Source organism: Sinohyriopsis cumingii, unplaced genomic scaffold (genome assembly GCF_028554795.1).
Source record: "Sinohyriopsis cumingii isolate HCF-2022 unplaced genomic scaffold, ASM2855479v2 utg002115l, whole genome shotgun sequence".
In the NCBI taxonomy this organism is placed as follows: Eukaryota; Metazoa; Mollusca; class Bivalvia; order Unionida; family Unionidae; genus Sinohyriopsis; species Sinohyriopsis cumingii.
In genome coordinates, this window is record NW_028316133.1 from 182,935 (window position 1) to 205,890 (window position 22,956).

General features: G+C 35.3%; 1 protein-coding gene across 2 annotated transcripts in view; it reads left to right on the plus strand.

Annotated features, from left to right (window-relative positions):
* The first annotated feature begins 6,327 nt into the window (after positions 1-6,327).
* Positions 6,328-22,956, plus strand: part of LOC149771129 (uncharacterized) — a 143,865-nt gene continuing 127,236 nt past the window's right edge. The window contains exon 1 of one of the 2 annotated variants that reach the window (XM_089948836.1): positions 6,328-6,415. The gene's annotated coding sequence lies outside the window, so the exon portion shown is untranslated. The remainder of the gene's footprint in view (positions 6,416-22,956) is intronic. The other variant, XM_089948838.1, reaches the window with a different exon arrangement.

Below are 22,956 nucleotides of genomic sequence, written 5' to 3' on the forward strand. Positions count from 1 at the left end.
AAGCTGACAGCTGGTACAGTATAAATCGAGAAAAAGTTTCTATTTTTCAGAAAGATATACTGAGCCAGAATCAAAACACAAATAATAGTATACACCCCAAGAGGGAGCTAGTTTTCAGCACTTCTATTGATGTATGTTTAATAAATTTTCCTGAGATTTCAGATACTGTATTCACTCATTATAATGCTGTTCATGGGAGCAGTAGAGTGTACCACCTATACTGTTCAATAAAATGTGATCCATGACCTTGCCTGCCTTATAAACAGGAACCATGTTATAATGAATGGCCTTGTAATAGGAACCATGTTATAATGAATATCCTTGTAATAGGAACCATGTTATAATGAATGGCCTTGTAATAAGAACCATGTTATAATGAAGGGCCTTATAAAAGAACCATGTTATAATGAAGGGCCTTGTAATAGGAACCATGTTATAATGAATAAGAACCATGTTATAATGAAGGGCCTTATAAAAGAACCATGTTATAATGAATGGCCTTGTAATAAGAACCATGTTATAATGAATATCCTTTTAATATGAACCATGTTATAATGAACGGCCTTGTAATGAAAACCATGTTATAATGAAGGTCCTTATAAAAGAACCATGTTATAATGAATGGCCTTGTAATAGGAACCATGTTATAATGAATAGCCTTATAATATGAACCATGTTATAATGAATAGCCTTGTAACAGGAACTATATTATAATGAAGGGCCTTATAAAAGGAACCATGTTATTATGAAGGGCCTTATAACAGGAACCATGTTATAAAGAATGGCCTTATATCAAGAACCATGCTAAAATGAAGGCCTAATAGCTGGAACCATGTTATAATGAATGGCCTTATAGTAAAGGAGTGCTGTAATTTATTTTCCTCTGTCATGCTATATATACTTGGCAGAAAACTACCTGAGTAGGCCTTTCGAAAATATATAGGTTTCTACTTCCTGTGCTGTTGCTGAAGGTCTGTTATAATTTTGTACTTATTTGTGCATGCATTTTGAGGGATCCTGGCACATATGTGGAACAAAGAATGGTTACTGAGCTCTATTTCCAGACCTGTGTGATAATATTAAGTTCATGTTTTCAAATGTACATTGCCCATTATCTTGTCTATGTTGTAATGGGGCTTGATGCATGCAGTAATTGAGGTATTAAAATTAGGTTAGCATATCCTACTTTTCTTCCTTCAGCAATAAATTTTAGAATTGAGCTTAAACTCTTAGTTCCACATACTACTGCCTTTTCCTTTACAAAACTTGATATTGTAAAGCTGTGCCAAAATTACGTTTATGTGACCTATTATAAAATGAGCCCATGTACTTTTGAAGGTTTTAAATGACAGGTTTCCATTTCCATACCTTTTTTGTTACTTACATATTAAAAGATGAATAAATTGTCACTTGTTAAATTTGTTATTTATTTATGTTCCTAAAATAAAATGAGTAAATAATTTATTAAAATCGGATAAAATTGTGACATTTGACATTAATAGTTGTCATATGGAGTAGCATCCCTTTGTTGTTGTTGTTGTTGTTGTTGTAGGGTTTAATGCCATTTTTCAGCACAAGATAGGCTATACATGGCGGCCAGTATTAATGGTGGAGGAAGAACCCGGGAATACCCCGGAGAGAACCACCGACCCACGAGAAGCTACCAGCAAGCTTTCTCACATATCCACATTGGCCGAGCCCGAGACTCGAACCCACGCAGACAGAGGTGAGATGGCAGTGATCTGTGACGGAGAGCGCTTTAGACCACTAGGCCACTCGGGGCCCCCCATCCCTTTCTTGTAGTGGAATGCTAATTATGTGCTTTTTATTCTGTATTTGTGCTTCTTTATGCAATGACAAACAAAAAAAGTAAAATATAGAGAAAAGTTAATTTTGGTTAGAAAAAATACTTATTGAAAACATTGAAGACCTTCAAGAACCATTGGAAAACCCTTGTAAAGCAACACACTGAGGCTTTATATAAACAGCTTGTGAAAATAATAAGGCTCTGTATGGAATAGATTTACTGTTGTACCTAGAATCCCATGGGCAATGGATACTGCACTCCTGATCCCCAATTGTAATGATCAAAAGAGTGCACCTATGAAGTTCACAGGAGTCAAGAGCTGTGGGACTTAGGCCCATACATTGCTGGAAACTTAATCCTCTGCTCAAGCTGAAACACTACAGACTACTATTCATGTTCCAGCCAGCTGTGAACTTGTGACATAGTCAGCTGCAGCAACATTTATGAAATGAGTGATATCAGGCTCTCATGAGTCTCCTGCTTACTGCAGAAATGTTTTTTTTTTCTTCTTTCTCTTGTCAGTGAAAAATCGTTTGTTTTATCTTTAGATTGAGTTTTGTCCCCTATTTGTAAAAGAAGGATGTGCATTTTAGTTTTGGAAAACTTGTAATATTGCAGTAGACTTCTAGATAAAGGGAAACATTATGCAAGTGAATAAAGTAAGAAAGTGTTAACTGTGACTCAGGGCTCTATGACAGTAAGATTGATATCAGTGAAAGAAAGAAAAATCTAATGTGATAGTCAAGCTGTTTAATATGCAGGTTACTAGAAGTTTAACAACAAGGAAGGATAACTAGTCATGATTTAGGTGTCCGTAGTATATATAAAGTATTTAGTGTGCATGTACATCCTAATATATTCTTTGTTTACTGTCCTGTGACTGACCACTTAAGAATTGCTGTGACTATTGCTGCTTACTGTCCTGTGACTGACCACTTCAGAATTGCTGTGACTATTGCTGCTTACTGTCCTGTGACTGACCACTTCAGAATTGCTGTGACTATTCTATATGATTTGAGGGATTTATTTTGTATAATTACCTGTCATTTAAAAATTATGTAGCATGCATTTTTTTTAAAAATCCACTTACCTGCCTGCTGTTCTAACATCTGGGTTGGAGAGAGCATACCATTTTTTTTTCTCTTTCTTTTTAGGATGACCTCAGTTTTGTGTGGTTTGTTTATGTCCATTGTCACTACATCTTTCAACAAAAACATGACCCTGGTGTCTGCATAGTTCAAGGTGTTTTCCGTTGCAGATCACTGAGGCATATCACCTCTGTCTGTGTGAGTATGATTCTTGGTATGACCAACATTGGTACTTGAGAATGCTTGCCAGTATCTTCCTATGGGTTGGTGGTTCTTCAGGGGTCTTCCCGGATTCTTCCTTCCCGAAATATACTTGCTGCAATGTATAGCCTATCATGTGCTGAAAAATGACATGAAACCCCACAAAACCATTTGAAATCATACAGGTTTGGAGAGGGGTACATGTGTGGGGGAGAAGAAATGGCAACTTATACCTACAGTGATGAATCCAGGAAGAGATGTTAAGGGTTTGTAATTGATTTCTTTATACTCAAGATGGGCAAATAATAACGGGTTGTCCATCAACATTGGCTTGTTCAGTCAATAATTTTGAAACATCTGCTGAGATAGTCTTGAAACTTTGACAAAATACTGTGTTGCATACAGTAGTTATGCCCCTGTCTCAAGGTCAAGGTCATGGCAAGGGAAAATGCAATTATGTGACTTGTGTCCTTGTCGAGAGAATAAATTTTAAACCTCTAAAGTAAATTTTAAACTTCTAAAAGTTTTAATAAAACTTGATCTAGTTATACAACGTGTATTATGGATGTTCCATACCGTAACCATGCTCCCTACTTCAAGGTCAAGGTTATAGCAAGGCAAAATGGAATCTTTATCTCATGTGTAAATTTTAAACCACTAAAAATATTTGATAAAACCAGTTATATATCATGACTAGACAGAGTCACATACTATAGCCATTTCCTCTACTTCAAGACATGGCCATTACAAGGGAAACTTCCATCCATATATGGGTATATCTTTAGAATCAGTGAAAGTTTTTTTAATAAAATCATAACCTGTTATACATATCATAATTTGGTAGTGTTTTACATATATTTTGTCATACCTGTAGCTTCAAGTTCATGGCCATAATAATGGATCCTGTAAGTTTCCTTACTTGGTCTGTCAGTTTTTACCATTACAGATATTTTGAGATGAAACTTGACCCAGGCCCATACCTTATATGTTTGTCAAATTGATAGCACCAAGGTCAACTTGGAAAATGGTCATGATATTGGTCTGTCAGGTGCTATTTGTGGTATTCGATCTGTGAGTTGCCTGGGTTTACGGTAAGGATTTGGGAAATATATATGATATCTCACAAGATGAGGAAATATCTCAGTGAATTTTGGACGGTCTTAAAGTTTTACCCATGTGAAAAATGTTAATAGAATAATTCATTTTTGTATGCAGAGTATTTCCTTGCAATATTTTTATATGACTCGGGATGTAAAACGCGAAGAACTTAATGACCATACCTTGCTAGCATAAGTTTTAATAAGGTATTAATAAGTATTCTGAGTAGACCTGTAGATGGAGTGAACAAAATGATGATTTATTGCTTGTTCTGTTGAGTCTGTAGTTTAATCAGATACAATTTATGTTTACCCAGAGGAGAGTTTCCACATTTTTGCATCAGTACTACACATTGATACCCTCTGGAAAAACTAGTGGAATGGTCAACAATTTGATCAAATAGTATACCCCCACCCCAACCCAAATCCCACCTTTACCCCATGATTGAGATGAATCCAGTCAAAAGTAAGTGCATAACTTTTGTGAAACTGCAATTATATCAACATGCATGTTCTGGTGATGACCATAGTATGTACTAAGATTCACAGCAATACAATACAAACTGTAAGAGTAGTTCTATTTGTAAAATTCTGTCACAAATTATAGACAGTTGTTATGTCAAAAAGGGGCAGTAACCCTTACAAATAAAAAGGGCAGTCACTCTTACAAAGCTTTGTTAGCACAAAGATTTGTCAGCATGTACATCTTTACAGTGAGATTGTGTCATTAGGCTGCAACACAGAAATGGCAATAACTGACAAAATGTGCAGGAGGAAAGTTGTTATTAGGTATACACATTTTGAGATTATGACAATGTTTACAAATTTTCATGGCAATGCATCAAATAATGTGGGACTTGTTACACTAACTAGATTGTCTCATACACTCTGTTAATTAAGCAACCAGACAAAAGGAGCAATAACTGTTTTCAAGTTTCAAGGCAGTCCATGACAAACTGGTAGACCAGTTGCATTGGTGAGGTTGTGTCATACAGTGCATTAAAGTACAAGGCAAAAAGGGCAATAACTCTAACAGAATTTGCAGTGGCAGAGTGGTTTGTCTCTATTTGCATCTATGGATGATGACCATTATATTTACCAAGTTTCATGGCGATCCATCAGAAACAGGAACTAATTACGCTAATGAGTTTCAGAAAAAAGACTGTTGGATGGACAGACACAGGGTGTGTGTGTGTGTTTGATTTGGATTTTTAACGTAGCTTTAACACTTTTTCAGTCATATCGCTATGATGTCTGCATTGTGACGGTTTATAGTGATGTCTAGCACTGGGGCATCATACCGCAGACATGTAGCATGATGTCCCATCCAGTCACATTATCCTGACACCAGGCCGACCAGTCCTAACACTGACCTCTTAATGCTCAATGCCACGTGAGGTAGCTGTTAGTAAACCATTTTTGTAAGTCGTTGGTATAACTCGGCCGGGGATCAAACCCATGACTTCCCGCATCTGAGGCAGATGCTCAAACCACTAGGCCACCGGAGCGGTCAGACACAAGGTAAGGGATATATTATATATATATATATATATATATATATATATATATATATATATATATATATATATATATCTCTCAAGATTTTAAAGTTTATTCAAATCTAACATATTTTGCTACCATCTACAAGCTTTTGCTCAGAAAAATTAATTGAGATCAAAGCGCCTGGTAATGGCCCAGTTATCATTTTTTTAAGATAACTTTTTGGACGTGATGTGCTTTTTCCATCCCAGCCTAAATCCACCTCTGTTCTACTTGTCACTCTTTCATTTATTGTTCTTTTACATATTTTTTTATCAAGAGTGTAGCTTAAATGAGAAGACTGAACAGTAATGCGTATGGTTTTACATATCTTCATTGAGTCTAATTATTGACCCTTTGTTTTCATTTATTTCGCCTGTTCATGCATTCTTCCCTTCATTGAACCTCTGTTGTCACAGGGTACTAATATTGGTAAAACTAGCAAAGAATTCCAGGTCTTATCGGGACATAAGTACTTCCATTTATCTATAAACCTAGTAAATTATACTTTCAGTTGGCCATTTGTATGATTGTCCCCATATGGAGCCTCAACTGTGACAATTTATCAATTCAGAGTTCACCACCTCATGCGGAACTTCTAGATTAGGGGTTTCCATGTACTGCTCTTCAGTTATTCTATTGGAAAGGCAGGCATGGCTGAATCAAGCAGACTACAAAATAATGTAAGTAATTCTTTTGTATACTTGAGTCTTTTCTGATAATTTCTTTTAATTCCTTTGCAATAGTGAATCACTTTCACCATGTATGTGAGATGCTGGTTCAACCCTGTTGTAATTCAAGCATGGCTGGCTGCAGCTGTAAAACCTAACGGTATATTGAATTCTTTCCAACAGATTGTCATATACATCAATTTTCTTTTATGATGACTATTAAAGTTTTACTTACATATATTGAATATAGATATACTTAACTGTCAGAATATCAAACCTGATCCCTAATTTAGTCTTTCTTTATCTGAAAGATGAATATAACAGTACTGTTATTTGGCACAGTTATGTAGACTGTTTTTTCCATGCATGGATAACTGTGCATGCCAGATAAAATATATCTAGCTTTAGAAGAGGTACAATTAGAAAGTTATTTATTACAGTGGATCTGTAATATTGATTTTCTGGCTTTATCTAAGGTGAGTTGAGTCTTGTGTAGACTTTGCTCCCCATGTTTTGTGGCTGTCATGCATGATTAACAAGTCAGTTATTTGACTGCTGTTGTGTCACAGTGCTTGGTGGTCATATTTATATACCTGCAGAGTTGGGGAGGTTTGGGCATGTGTGCCAGACAACATAAAATCATATCAACAATATTATTTTTATTTTGTATACTTATGATATGACACCCCTTGTGCAGTGATTGCTAATATGGTTGTGGAGAAGGAGTGTGATTCCACACTGATGTACTGTTCTGTCTTTGTCTGTCTCTCTGTCTGTCTGTCTCTTGCATATGAATTTGGATCCAAGCTTTTGGCAGATTTCTGTGTATGTGTAGGTGTTAAAAACTTGACATGTACAAATCCAAAAATGTTGAAGTTTCATTTAAATATTTTATGGCAGTGGAGTGAAAATGCCCCCCCCCCCCCATAGCATTTTTAATAAGGGATTTAATTATTTTTAGGCAGAATTTGAGAAGGACAGATTCTTTATATTTTAGGCTAATTTTCTTAGGCTTCTTTCGAGATAGAACATGAAAAAGTGCATCAGTTATGCTTGTGTCCATTTTGAACAGGAGCACTTTATTGAAAATAATAGGTCACTGTGACCTGCATTACTTGACTTCTTTGCTTTCATTTTTTTAGTTCTTAGTGACATAGTCAAGTTTCATATGTGATTTTGTAACTTCTGTAGTGTTTCCTATGCAGTGATATCCATGAAATTTGAATTTTTGATCACCATCTTCTTGAGAGTGTAAGAAAAGTAGTTTATAGTAATACATTTAAACAGTGCTTTAAATTTCACTAATTTTCCTGGTTTTATTTTTGGACTTGGAATGAAAAGTGAGGTTTGCATGTACTGAATTGAATGCAATACCAGGTTATTTTCTGGAACTGAAGATTTTATGTGATTCAGTGATCTTGTTCAGTCTATATTATATTATATACGAGGTTGTTTTGGTTCTGGTTTCAGATAGAGGTGACAAACTGTGTTTAGATTTGATCATTAATAAAATGTTTTAAGGGGTGCACTGTCTCTATTAAAACTTGTTAGAAAGCATAGAAATAATTGCAGTTTGTATTTTATCCTGCAATTTATTTCTTCTTGGTATGTCAGATTTCTTCCCAGATTAATGTCCAGGCCACATTCCCAATCACCTTGCTACAAAAAATTCCTTTGTAGTCCTCAACTTGAAGCTACCCTTTGTAGGATGGGACTTAAAGAAGTTGTGTGGGAGGAGGCCACCCTTTGTGGGATGGGACTTGAAGAGGTTGGGTGGGAAGAGGCCACCCTTTGTGGGATAGGGCTTAATGAGGTTGGGTGGGAGGAAGTCACCCTATGTAGTATAGGGCTTGAAGAGGTTGGGTGGAAGGAAGCCACCGTTTGTGGGATGGGACTTGATGTTGGTTGGGAGGAAGCCACTCTGGGATGGGTCTTGAAGGGGTTTGGTGGGAGGATGCCACCCTTTGTGGGATAGGGCTTGATGAGGTTGGGTGTGAGGAAGCCACCCTATGTAGTATGAGGCTTGAAGAGGTTGTGTGGGAGGAAGCCACATTTTGTGGGATGGGGCTTGAATAGGTGGGGTGGGAGGAAACCACTCTACGAGGGATGGGGCTTGAAGAAGTTGGATGGTAGGAAGTAGTGAAAAGTGTATGAAAAATATAACTTTAATGCATGTGTTTGAAGTTAGATTTGGATTATTATTCATTTGACATTACCAGGTAGAAACCACTTCTCATCAGTATAAGCAGTCTCCCAGTCTACAGTATAGTACTCCCCTATTACACCACTGACCATGGGAGCCATAGAACAGGGCTTTATAAATTGCTCCCAGTCTGCACTATAGTACTTTATAAATTGTATGAAAGCTGGCTTGCCCAAGGTAGGATGATTGTATAATTGAACTTCCCCTTGGGAGATTTGAGCTTGCTCAAAAAATATCACAAGATATTTTCACACCCAACAAAAATAATTAAAATCAGTTAATAATATGGCATGTTTTTAGGAAATAGCTTTATATTTATTTTACACATTCAGAACTTTTTTTCATTTTTTCTTTGTTGCATCTGTAAATCATATGTTGATAATTCAAGGAATAATTTTTTAAAATGTAAATAATATGTAGTGATTTTTATGTAAATAATACATTTAGGTGGATATGTAGATAATACATGTAAATGGATATGTAAATAATGCATATAGATGGATATTAAATAATGGATAAATATGGATATGTAAATATAGGATATGTAAATAATACATGTAGATGGATATGTAAATAATACCTGTAGATGGATATGTAAATAATACATGTAGATGGATATATAAATAATACCTGTAGATGGATATGTAAATAATATATGTAGATGGATATGTAAATAATACATGTATATGGATATGTAAATAATACATGTAGATGGATATGTAAATAATACCTGTAGATGGATATGTAAATAATACATGTAGATGGATATATAAATAATACCTGTAGATGGATATGTAAATAATATATGTAGATGGATATGTAAATAATACATGTATATGGATATGTAAATAATACATGTAGATGGATATGTAAATAATACATGTAGATGGATATGTCAGTAATATATGTAGATGGATATGTTAATAATACATGTAGATGGATATGTAAATAAGACATAAAAATGGATAAATAATACATGTTGATTTTATTATGTAATTAATACATGTAGATGGATAGGTAAATGATACATACAAGTGGCTATGTTGAGGAGAAAACAAGGGTTAGTTAGGAGTAAAGACAGACATATACCTATATAAAGATGAATAGATAAATGAATAGGCAGATAAGGGTTTTTGTAAATAGAGTTTAAGAGGGAAGAGGATGTTATATGCAAGCCCTTGACCTGAAAAATTGCACAGCATAGAACAGAACATGTGAACAGATTTTTTAATCATGTTTCAGATATATTATTTTTCTTTATTTACTTTCCCATTTAAAGTTCTCTGGAAGCTCTAATTTTAAATGCATGAAGAAAACAAGTTAACACAGTCCATCACTGAAATATTCTAATATTAATGAATTCACTCATTGATTCTTACATGGAAGTGTTGTGTCCACTCATGCCTTTTTCATCTTGTAGGTCACCTTGAAATGCATCCACACATTCTTTTCAAATCAACTTTTGTGAATGATTTGAGAACACTTGTTTTTTATCCATTTAATAATATTCTAGAGTAAGTCTATATTTGGTCTCTTGTTCTTATCACATAGACAATAGAAATGTTCTTATCAATAGAAATTATCATGTATCAATAGAAATTGTCACATATTAATAGAAATTATCAACAATTGATATAAATTATCACGTATCTGTTAGAAATTTTCAAATAAACAATGGCAGATAAATGTCATGTATCAATAGAAATTGTCACATATTAATAGAAATTATCAATAATTAATATAAATTATCACGTATCTGTTAGAAATTTTCAAATAAACAATGGCAGATAAATGTTGTTTGTGGCTGCTAAATGTTCAGTACATGAGTTGCAGTTTTAATGGAATCCAGATGGTTAATTTATTAGGGACAAGTGCTGTTAATTTCCAAATGTACCTGCCAAAGAAATCATACAAGTTATATTAATAAAAATCACCTTGTAACCTTGAAATTGGTGACATCATAAAAATAAATATTTGACAAGCCAGTTGTTTAGAGTCTGTGAGCTTGGCTCATTTCTGTGCTCTTAAAACTGCCATGGTATCAGATGGGACCTAAAGGTAGGCTGATTTCATATATGTACAAATATTATTATTAAAATATAAACATTTTATTCTCTGTTTGTCAACACAAGCTTGAAATAGTTGATATTCATATTATCATGTGTGAGATATTGTGAGACTGACCTTGACATTGCTTACAAGATGGAAATAACTGATTTTGTTATTTGTATATGTATGTAATGGGAAATAAAGGATTGTTTGATGATAAATAAAACAGCATTCATTTATCTATTAGCAAAATTTGGTACATATAAATGCTGAATAAAGGTACTGATACATTTACTATGGCAAGATTGTTGAGTATAAAACTTGCAAAACATAAAGTGTTATGGGCAAGTATTGCCAATTTTGAGCAGTACTAGGTATTCAGTAAGTGCATTTTAAAGCCTTGATTACTGTGAGACCACCTTATAATGAGACTGCCTTATAATGAAATATATGATGCATATAATGTCACTACTACATAATGAAAAAGATCCATGACCCCTCCTGGTTTATATAACAGTAATGGTATTATAATAAAGGGCCATATATTGAATGATTGCTGTATCAGGTTTGTCTTTATATAATAGGAAAAGTGTTATTATGATGGGCTTTATATTCAGGGAATGCTGTATCATGTTATCTTGTACATGGAAAAAGTGTTATAAACGAAGGCCTTGTAATGAGGAAATGCTGTATCGTATGTTATACAGTGACAAACATTTTAATGGAAAGTCTTATATTGGGGGATGCTATATCATTGTTATCTTTATAATTGAAAGTGTTACAATTAAGGGTCTTATAGTGAGGGAATTATATATGTTTAGTTTATATAATGTGGAAAGGTGTTTTATTGAAGGACCTTTGGTGAAAGAATGTTGTTATATTTAACTTTATATAATGGAAAAGTGTTATAATGAAGGCCTCATTGTGAGGGAATACTGTATCATGTTTATTTTATACAAGTGGGAAAAGTATTATAATAAAAGGCCTACAGTGAGGGAAAGTTGTGTTATGTTTACCTTTTATAATGGAAAAGTGTTCTAATGAAGGCCATATAGTGAGGGAATGTTGTTTCATGTATATTTTATGTGGGAAAAAGTATTGTAATGAAGGGCCTGTAGTAAGGGAAGGCTGTGTTATGTTTACATTTATATAATGGAAAAGATGTCTAATGAAGACCTTATTGTGAGGGAATGTTGTATCCTGATTATTTTATACAAGTGGGGAAAAAGTATTATAATTAAGGGTATATGGTGAGGGCAGGCTATTATACTTACTTTATAATGGGAAAGTTTGTAAATGAAGAGATTTTGACCTTGATTTGCAACACTTCATCTTGGTCTTATAATGTTGTTTACAGTTGGAGTTTACATTACACCCAGTAAATAGTCATTTTTTAATATCTTGTGTTTTTATTACATATGCATTAAGTTTGTCATACTTCAAAAGGATTACAAAGTTGAAAGTAAAAGTTATTGATGAAAGCCAGGAAAGCCATTGTTTCATGCTTGACCATTGTTTTCAGTGATTGAAACCACTGTAATCTTATCATTGGCTTATCTGAACAAATAATTAGGATCATGACCTTGCATGATTCATTGGAATTGTCTCTTGTTTCCTGCCTCCTATTGCTGTAATTGTTTATCATTTTCCTCTCCTTCCCAGAGTCTGTCTTCACTTCTTGTATATTGATTTTTTTAAAACCTGGTAATTAGCACCTTGTCTATGCACTGGTGAACTGCCAAGGATAGGAGGTCACCAAGGAGAACTAGGTGATATTGGTGCTAGGGTTGGAAATAAAGTCCATTTTTATCCATGGAATGGTTGTCTGTTATTATGGATGAAGGAATCAGCAAATGGAGATGGGAAGTCATGCATTCAAGATCAGTCTGTATGACATTGACATGTGGCTATACTCTCTATTAAAAGTTAAGAAAGCAGGGCTTTCTGAAGAATTGTCTACTATAGTCTTGGCAAAAGGTTAGGCATTTAATACAGCAAGGCCTTGTGGAATATTATCGGGATTGCACTTGAGAAAGTGGGCTTTTAGTTGCTGCAAAATGTTCAAGTTTTATCTTGAAGATTAATTTTTTTGACTGATAATATTTTCTCAAAAGAAGTTTACAAATTATTAGGTAGACAGTCATGAAATAATCAGGTCATGTGTGCATATCTGCCTTCAAAATTATATAATTTAACGTTTTTAAAAAGAAAGTCATATCTAGAGTGCAGTCATGTGAACTTCAACTTTGTTTGCATTTGAAGTAGTGCTACATGTATTACGGCCAATATAAGTCACTGTGACTCAATTTTTTCTCACAAGATATGAATGCTTAGAAAATTCAGTGAAAAATATTCATAAAGAAGAGCTCATTTAGTTGGTGTCAGCGATTGGATTGAAAATTCATTCTCATCTATGGAAATGGTTGTCTGTCATTATGGAGGAGAGAATCTGCAAATAGGGATGGGAAGTCATGCATTTGACTCTTGATTGAATGATAATGGGCATGCTGCTGTACTGCATAACAAAAGTTTAGACGATTTTAGAAAAATTATCTGATATATTCATAACTTATCATTTTAAAATGGAATCAGAGCTTGTGATCAGTTGTCATGAAAAATTTCTTGTTACCTGTGGAATAAAACTGCAAAAGTTTTATGGTTTATTGTTATCCATGTGATTATTATTTTACCTTTACGTCTGAGTCACATTATATATTAAAATCGGTGTATAGGTATATGTTTGTAAGTGTTAACAAGTGGGCTTCTTTGATTCAGTAACCAGTCCTTTTTATCCCTATGCTTTGGCAGGGCAATATTTTGATATCATCCATCTGTTTGTTGGTCCATTTGAGCAGGATGGGTCCAAATGATCAAACTTGTTACATAGGTTGCCCATGTGATAATAATGGGTAGAGTTTTCAGTCCCTCTCCTGTGGTCAGCTATACAACAGTTACTGTTACAATGGCATTTTAGAATAATTTGTAAAAAAAATAATATCTGTACACGTATTTGTAAGAGGGAAATTTTACAGATTTTGGGTTGTGACCCTTGGGTCAGTCAAGAGAGGGTTTTGGTAGGTTGGGGGATGTAATAAAAAGCATGAGGATATGTAGTGGATACAGCTATATCTTTATTTGTCTCAGTATGTTCTAAATTATTGCACAGTCAGTGTAAAATACAGTAAAACATCAGTTATCCAGATTCATCAGGTGATGTGGGGTCAGGAAGACAGTGCAATACATCAGCTTAAAAATCTTGTTTTGGAAGGACCATGTCATGTTAACAGAGAAACAGTTTATCAAAACATTTTGTTCTCTTGTTCTCTTTCCCACTGCAAGCAAAGATGGCAACAGAAAAAGTGGTCTTCGTTCGCTTTGAAGGTCAGTCTAAACATGTCTTGTTTGTACAACAGTGAAGGCAGGTACTGTGATCCTTTGGCAAGAGCAACTGAAGATTATGCTTATGTGTTGAAAATAATTGCATAAGAGCAGTCTCAATGGCTGGTATTTTTATTTTTACTGATTACTCTGTTTATTAAAACCAAGTATAAATAAAATTGAAAGTAATTTATTAAAAGAATTGAGATTAAGTTTTGAAACATAATTTATGTCCTGGATATAAACATATTTCATAATTTTAAATGTTGTTAGGAAAAATTCTTTAAATTGAGGTTCATATAATAGCTTTTGTGACTCATACTGTTACTTTGATTAAATTAGAATGTGTCAAATAGATAAACATGACATAAGATAGTGTATGGGGGAATATGAGAATGTGTGACACAAGATAATATACTGGAAATAAGGGAACGTATGTCAAAAGATAATATGCTGGGAATATGGGAATGTGTGACAAAATATACTGAACTAAGGGAATAAGTTACAACAGATATTATACTTGGAATATGGGAACGTGTGGCAAAAGATAAAAATATACTGGAAATATGGGAATGTGTGACAAAAGATAATAAATGGGGAATATGGGAATGTGTGACAAACAGTAATATGCTGGAAATAAGGGAATGTGTAACAAAAGATAATATACTACAAAATTCATGGGAAAATTCCTAATATTGAGCTTAAAAAATGTCATCAAACTTATAACTGTATAATCAAGGTCATATTTGACCATAATAAATAATGATTTAATTATTGTAACTGTATCATTACCAATTGGTTAAAAGGCTTTGGCGGCTTTAAAAGTTTTCTAAGTGATACGTTTCGGTGTTTTTGTGTGTTGCTTTTAATAAGACTTTTAGCACATTATATTCTACATCCTGCCATGGAAACAGGAATGAGTTACCTTTAGCAAGTCAGCGGACCTGGACAGGTCTGGGTGGGTATTGAATCCATGACCCCTGGATTACGAGTCCATCAATCTACCAACTGAACCATCATTTTTTCCCCTTGAAATAATGGAGGCAGAAGCATGTCAGGTTCTATAAAAATTATTGAGGATTTAATACAAGAATGCCTTATTTAAATGCAGGCATAACTTTGAGACAGTTCCAAATTTAAAGAACGGTTAATGCTTTGTTGTGTGAAGGATCATTAGGAACATGTCATGTACGTAATAATTGTGATCTCCAAATTATTTCTGCTTTTAAATGTAATCAGTAGTTTAGAAATATCTTCCAATCTTGAAATGTGTGTTATGAGTATGTACCACAAAAAACATAAAAGAAATTTATCAAATGTTATTATGCTTGATGATTGAGATTTAGGTTTTTTCGTCAAAAGTTGCACTTACCTGCTGTATAGCTTTGTTTAATACTTTTATTTCTGGGGTTTTACTGGGTTTTGAGCATTGAGACAAAACTCCCATGTGATCTGTGCGATATAATACCAGAATAATAATGTATATTTTGGACATGCTTAGTATGGTGACCACTTTTCATGTTGCACAAAAGAATAGAAGCACATTTTCCCTTCTAAATGGCATGTTTACGAAAGCAAGATTTACAGCACTCAAGATATTTCAGTTTTTGTTCAGAAAAGGTCCCTAATAATTTCCCAAGCTCCAGATATTGGAAGCATTAATGCTTCCACAAACTGAGTCACATCTTTATGTTCTTTCATTGATAATTCCTATTTTAATATATTGCAAAATCCTCATTTGCTGAAAGTAAGTTGTATTTCTAGGAACAATCATAAAAGGCCCCATTCCTGCTATATATACTGTGAACTATCAGATGAGGGTCATAAGAGGACATTTTCTTTTAATGGCTCATTTGGGGATTCCAGCATACAAGCCAGATGAATTTGCTCATTTTACTAAGGAAGCATCTTTTTATATGAGGGAGAAGTACAGCATACAACAAATGAATCTAACACTTTGTCTCCGATGTTTTTGCTCATACAAGCAGAGTGTACTGCCTACGTTTGCAAGACAATGCTTTGGTTGTTAGATTTGTATTACTTAAAGCCCCACCTTAGATAAGAAATAATACTGTTAGTTGTTGTTGTTGTGGGGTTTAACACCATTTTTCAGCACAAGATAGGCTATACATGGCATCCAGTATTAATGGTGGAGGAAGAACCCGGGAAAACCCTAGAAAGAACCACCAACCCACAAGAAGCTACTGGCAAGCTTTCTCACAGAACCTGAGACTCAAACCCACGCAGACAGAGGTGAGATGGCAGTGATCCGTAATGGTGAGCGCTTTAGACCACTCAGCCACTCGGGGCCCCAACACTGTTAGTACATGTAATGGTAAACATTCACATTTATAAGTTTTCATCATTAATGCAGGTAGTATATATCAGAACCTGTCTTGAAAGACCACCTTTTTTGGCCCAAAAAGTATGGTCTCCCAAGACAGGTGGTCTCTCATAACAAGTCACAATGCAACATAATACAATTGTGCATTGAAAATGTGGTCTCTCAAGACAGGTGGTCTCACATAACATTGGTCTTTCAAGACAGGTTTTACTGTATTATGCAGATATAAAGTTTACTATACACCTACCAAGAGGTACTACATTGGAACAAGGGCAAAATCCAAGGGTAAATCAAATGGCAGTTCATGTTGTACTAAACAGGGGCCTAGATCTTGTTTCAATTTACCATACATAGCATGCTTGTAAGTCAAGTCCAGTTGCAAACTGCACAGACCCTGATCTCCCATTGCATATTGCACCAGTAGATCTAGGTCTATGCAGTTTGTTAGGAGTAATTAATAGAACAAACATTATAGACACTGATTGACAGGGGCATTATGCTACAGCGGATCAGGATCTTTGTTGTTTAAAGTTTGCTTCTGCTTATAAGCAAGTGGAGATGGTATTTGTATGGAATATAAGGCTAGGGCATGGTATTATATACTATGGGTATTTTTTCAAAATGAACTTAACATAAACGTCAGAATCAGTGTTTTGCATTTTATCTTTTTTAATCTTATTAAACTTTAAAATATCAACAAATAATAATAATAATATTTGTAATGGTATACAGCTTTGTAAATTGGTGGTTACTATATTAAGACTTCCTAACACTTCTTTTTGAGCCAGCAAGATGTGACGTCTATATTTTTTAGGGACCCAAGATGGTCTCTGATCATTGGCATTTGTACACATTGGAATTTTTACCTGCAGATGTTATTAATTTCACTTTTATGGACCTATAAGATTGTCACGGTATGTTAAGTTGAAGATTCAGCCATTTTATCCTGTGTTTTATCTTTGCCATAAGCCTCATTGCCTGAAGATTTACAGTCCCAAACACGTCAGAATGCATGTTTACTGCTTAAATTTACATTGCATCTGCCATGGTCTGATGACTTTGTCATATAATGTTCAGGCAAAAGTTCTCTCTCTCTCTCTCTCTCTCTCTCTCTCTCTCTCTCTCTCTCTCTCTCTCTCTCTATATATATATATATATATTAGTCTTTTCATTTAGATACTTGCTGCAAAATATTCAACCCAGTTCTCACCTTTAAGGTTTGCATCTTATGGCCATTCTACTGTATCAGCCAATCAACCTGTCATGCATCAAACCATATGTCCATTTTTACACACTGCCACTAACTTTTTAATTTAAGAGCTATCATATTTTTATACCAATATTTTTACTTATCCCTAGACCGCTGCGGTGGCATAGTGGTTAGAGCGTCCGCTTCAGATGCGGGAGGTCGTGGGTTGAAACCCCGGCCAAGTCATGTCGAAGACTTACAAAAAAATGGTACTAATATCTCCTTACTTGTTGCTCAGCATTAAGAGGTTAGTGTTAGGACTGGTTGGCCTGGTGTCAGGATAATGTGACTGGGTGGGACATCATGCTACATGTCTGCGGGGGGCCCCGAGTGGCCGAGTGGTCTAAAGCGCTGTTCGTTACAGATCACTGCCATCTCACCTCTGTCTGCGGCGGTTCGAGTCTAAGATTCAGCCAATGTGGGCATGTGAGAAAGCTTGCCAGTAGCTTCTCGTGGGTTGGTGGTTCTTTCCGGGGTTTTCCGGGTTCTTCCTCCACCATTAATACTGGCCGCCATGTATAGCCTATCGTGTGTTGAAAAATGGCGTTAAACCCCACAACAGCAACAACAACATGTCTGCGGCATTATGCCCCAGTGCTAGACATCACTAAAAACTGTCACACTGCAAACATTGTAGTGATATGACTGATTTTTTTTAAAAGCTACGTTAAAAATCTAAATCACACACACACACACACACACACTTATCCCCATTAGTAAATACTAATTGGCAGACATTAGTATTTTAGTAGTTGGGTAGGTTTTGGCATGGTTAGTAGTGTTTTTAGAAAACTTAAGATTTCATGTGATATTTTTTCTAAATGACTTGACTTTCATAGTTGCCTTGTGTACATTGGCGTCCATAAGAACTTTTCTGGACGGAGGTATGCAAGCCATAATCAGGGGTGGGTGGGGACAAAGCTAAAATCAAAGGGATATATTTATGTACCTTTGCACCTTTGCACAATGGATATTGAGAAAAAATCTTGGGATGGGGAGAAAGCATTTGGCAGCCCCCTCCCCTCATGGATTCCCATGTGTGCAGGTGAAACATGTTGATGATATAACTGTTGTTCCGAGTTTGCATACAAATAATGTTGAACTTGGAAAAATTCTGCATATCAGTGGTCTTGCCACTGGAATTTTTAAAATGGAAATTCCAAAGCTGTCTTCATGTAAGCAGAAAAAAAGGGGTAAATACCTCTGGGATGAAATATATACAGAAATCTCCCAGAGGAGTATGACCAAAATACTAGAAGTAGGTCACTGGGACAAATTTTCAGTGGTTCATTGACTCTGTTCCACTAATGTTACTAAAATCCTCTCCCTGCTTTGCTGCAGTTCTTGAATTGTGTCATCGACATGGAATACAAAATGTTAGCAAAACATCTGAAAGTAGTAACTATGCCAATCATAAATTGTTTTAAATTTACCAGTACAGCACTCCCTTTATTATAACAATGGTTCCTGTTATAAGGCAGATGTGATTATAGATCATCATTTTATAACGTAATACTGAAATTATGTTTAGTTCACTTCATTAAGGCAGTCTCACTAAAAGGTGTTATGTACGATTCCAAAGAACAACATTATAATGATGGAGTGCTGTATCATGTATTTCATTTTAAGGTGGTCTCATTATAAGATGGTACACTGTAACTTCCATGGACATTGTTATAATGAGGGAGTGCCATATCATGTATGTCATTATAAGGTGGTAGCACTATAAGGTGAAACACTCTGACTTCCATGGATAGCATTATAATGAGGGAGTGCCATATCATGTATGTCATTATAAGGTGGTATCACTATAGGGTGAAACACTCTGACTTCGATGGATAGCATTATAATGAGGGAGTGCCATATGTACTTCATTATAAGGTGGTACACTGATTTCCATGGACAGCATTATAATGAGGGAGTGCTGTATCATGTACTTCATTACAAGGTAGTCTCACTGTATGGTGGTATATTAAGTAACTACCAAAAACAGAATTATTATGAGGAAGTACTGTTAATACAGTGGAGGTTTGTAAAGAAAGGATGGCAGGTTCAGTCTTCATTCAGAAAGCTTAATAGTTGTACTGTGAGCTGAGAATTGTAATGCATATTATTATTACATCCACCTTACCTAAGCCTAATCAGACTGAATGAATAGAGCACACTTTTGCTATAAAAGTAGGAATGAGTGTAATTAAGGTTAAATTGAAAAATTGGTTCTACTTCACTTCATAGGATTGAATATAGTCTGTACCAAAGATTAACACAAGAAAGCAGTTTTCTGAGTAGCGATGGACTACAATCCATGCCAAAGATTAACACAAGAAAGCAGTTTTCTGAGTAGCGATGGACTACAATCCATGCCAAAGATTAACACAAGAAAGCAGTTTTCTGAGTAGCAATGGACTACAATCCATGCCAAAGATTAACACAAGAAAGCAGTTTTCTGAGTAGCGATGGACTACAATCCATGCCAAAGATTAACACAAGAAAGCAGTTTTCTGAGTAGCGATGGACTACAATCCATGCCAAAGATTAACACAAGAAAGCAGTTTTCTGAGTAGCAATGGACTACAGTCCATGCCAAAGATTAACACAAGAAAGCAGTTTTCTGAGTAGCGATGGACTACAATCCATGCCAAAGATTAACACAAGAAAGCAGTTTTCTGAGTAGCGATGGACTACAATCCATGCCAAAGATTAACACAAGAAAGCAGTTTTCTGAGTAGCGATGGACTACAATCCATGCCAAAGATTAACACAAGAAAGCAGTTTTCTGAGTAGCGATGGACTACAATCCATGCCAAAGATTAACACAAGAAAGCAGTTTTCTGAGTAGCAATGGACTACAATCCATGCCAAAGATTAACACAAGAAAGCAGTTTTCTGAGTAGCAATGGACTACAATCCATTCCAAAGATTAACATAAGAAAGCAGTTTTCTGAGTAGCAATGGACTACAATCCATGCCAAAGATTAACATAAGAAAGCAGTTTTCTGAGTAGCGATGGACTACAATCCATGCCAAAGATTAACACAAGAAAGCAGTTTTCTGAGTAGCGATGGACTACAATCCATGCCAAAGATTAACACAAGAAAGCAGTTTTCTGAGTAGCAATGGACTACAATCCATGCCAAAGATTAACACAAGAAAGCAGTTTTCTGAGTAGCAATGGACTACAATCCATGCCAAAGATTAACACAAGAAAGCAGTTTTCTGAGTAGCGATGGACTACAATCCATGCCAAAGATTAACACAAGAAAGCAGTTTTCTGAGTAGCAATGGACTACAATCCATGCCAAAGATTAACATAAGAAAGCAGTTTTCTGAGTAGCAATGGACTACAATCCATGCCAAAGATTAACACAAGAAAGCAGTTTTCTGAGTAGCGATGGACTACAATCCATGCCAAAGATTAACACAAGAAAGCAGTTTTCTGAGTAGCAATGGACTACAATCCATGCCAAAGATTAACATAAGAAAGCAGTTTTCTGAGTAGCGATGGACTACAATCCATGCCAAAGATTAACACAAGAAAGCAGTTTTCTGAGTAGCGATGGACTACAATCCATGCTAAAGATTAACACAAGAAAGCAGTTTTCTGAGTAGCAATGGACTACAATCCATGCCAAAGATTAACACAAGAAAGCAGTTTTCTGAGTAGCGATGGACTACAATCCATGCTAAAGATTAACACAAGAAAGCAGTTTTCTGAGTAGCGATGGACTACAATCCATGTCAAAGATTAACACAAGAAAGCAGTTTTCTGAGTAGCGATGGACTACAATCCATGCCAAAGATTAACACAAGAAAGCAGTTTTCTGAGTAGCGATGGACTACAATCCATGCCAAAGATTAACACAAGAAAGCAGTTTTCTGAGTAGCGATGGACTACAATCCATTCCAAAGATTAACATAAGAAAGCAATTTTCTATGGTCCATGTCAGAGATAACACAACAAAGCAATTTTCTATGGTCCATGCCAGAGATAACAAAGCAATTTTCTATGGTCCATGCCAGAGATAACACAACAAAGCAATTTTCTATGGTCCATGCCAGAGATAACACAACAAAGCAATTTTTTATGGTCCATGCCAAAGATAACACAACAAAACAATTTTCTATGGTCCATGCCAGAGATAACACAACAAAGCAATTTTCTATGGTCCATGCCAAAAATTAACACAACAAAGCAATTTTCTGAGTATTTATGAGGAGGTAAAGCCATTAAAACAACTGCTGGTAAGCAGACCTGTCGGTAAGCATTGTACATATATTTTATATAATTTACAAAAATTTACTAAATACATGTATGCATAAAGAAATTGTTTAATGTGTTCAAATTATGCAGAACAATTTAATTTTAAGTGTTAGTCCCAAGCTAACAGCCTATTGCTGTTGCTGTAAAGAGAGTCCATGTTTTATGATGGTGCATTTGACAAATATAAACTATGCCGTTGGGTCAAGTTCCAGATGTTCTGTGCACATTTGAAATGATAGTACTTGATGAGAACTCTAGATTAAATAGAGTTATATACTCGAATGCACCTTGAATTAACCTTGGTCACTAAGTGATTTTGTGCATTATAAAGGGCATATTTAAGCTCCTGATGATCAAGACTCAGTCTGGTTTTGTGTTTTGCAGTATTCACAACATATCCCATCAAATTCATTGAAAATAAAAGCAAAATTTAGATCCAGACCAGGGAGTAAAATACCCAAGTCATTATATTCTTATCTAGAGCCCCACTTAAGTCTTGTTACGCTTTGGAACATGTTGGGAGCTATATTTTTAAATGAGAAGGAAATGAAATGGAATTATTGTTTAGACATGGGGGATCTTGTTTGCAACATAATTAAAGACTTCTGCATAAATATGAGTGTACAGGACATTTATTCTCATGTGCCTCCACAAGATACATGACAGGGTCATATAGTGATGCCTATATCCATTTCCACATGGCAGGGTCATATAGTGATACCTATATCCATTTCCATGTGGCAGGGTCATATAGTAATACCTATATCCATTTCCACATGGCAGGGTCATATAGCGATACCTATATCCATTTCCACATGGCAGGCTCATATATCGATACCTATATCCATTTCCACATGACAGGGTCATATAGCAATACCTATATCCATTTCCACATGGCAGGGTTATATAGCGATACCTATATCCATTTCCACATGGCAGGCTCATATATCGATGCCTATATCCATTTCCACATGGCAGGGTCATATATCGATGCCTATATCCATTTTCACATGGCAGGGTCATATATCGATGCCTATATCCATTTCCACATGACAGGGTCATATAGCGA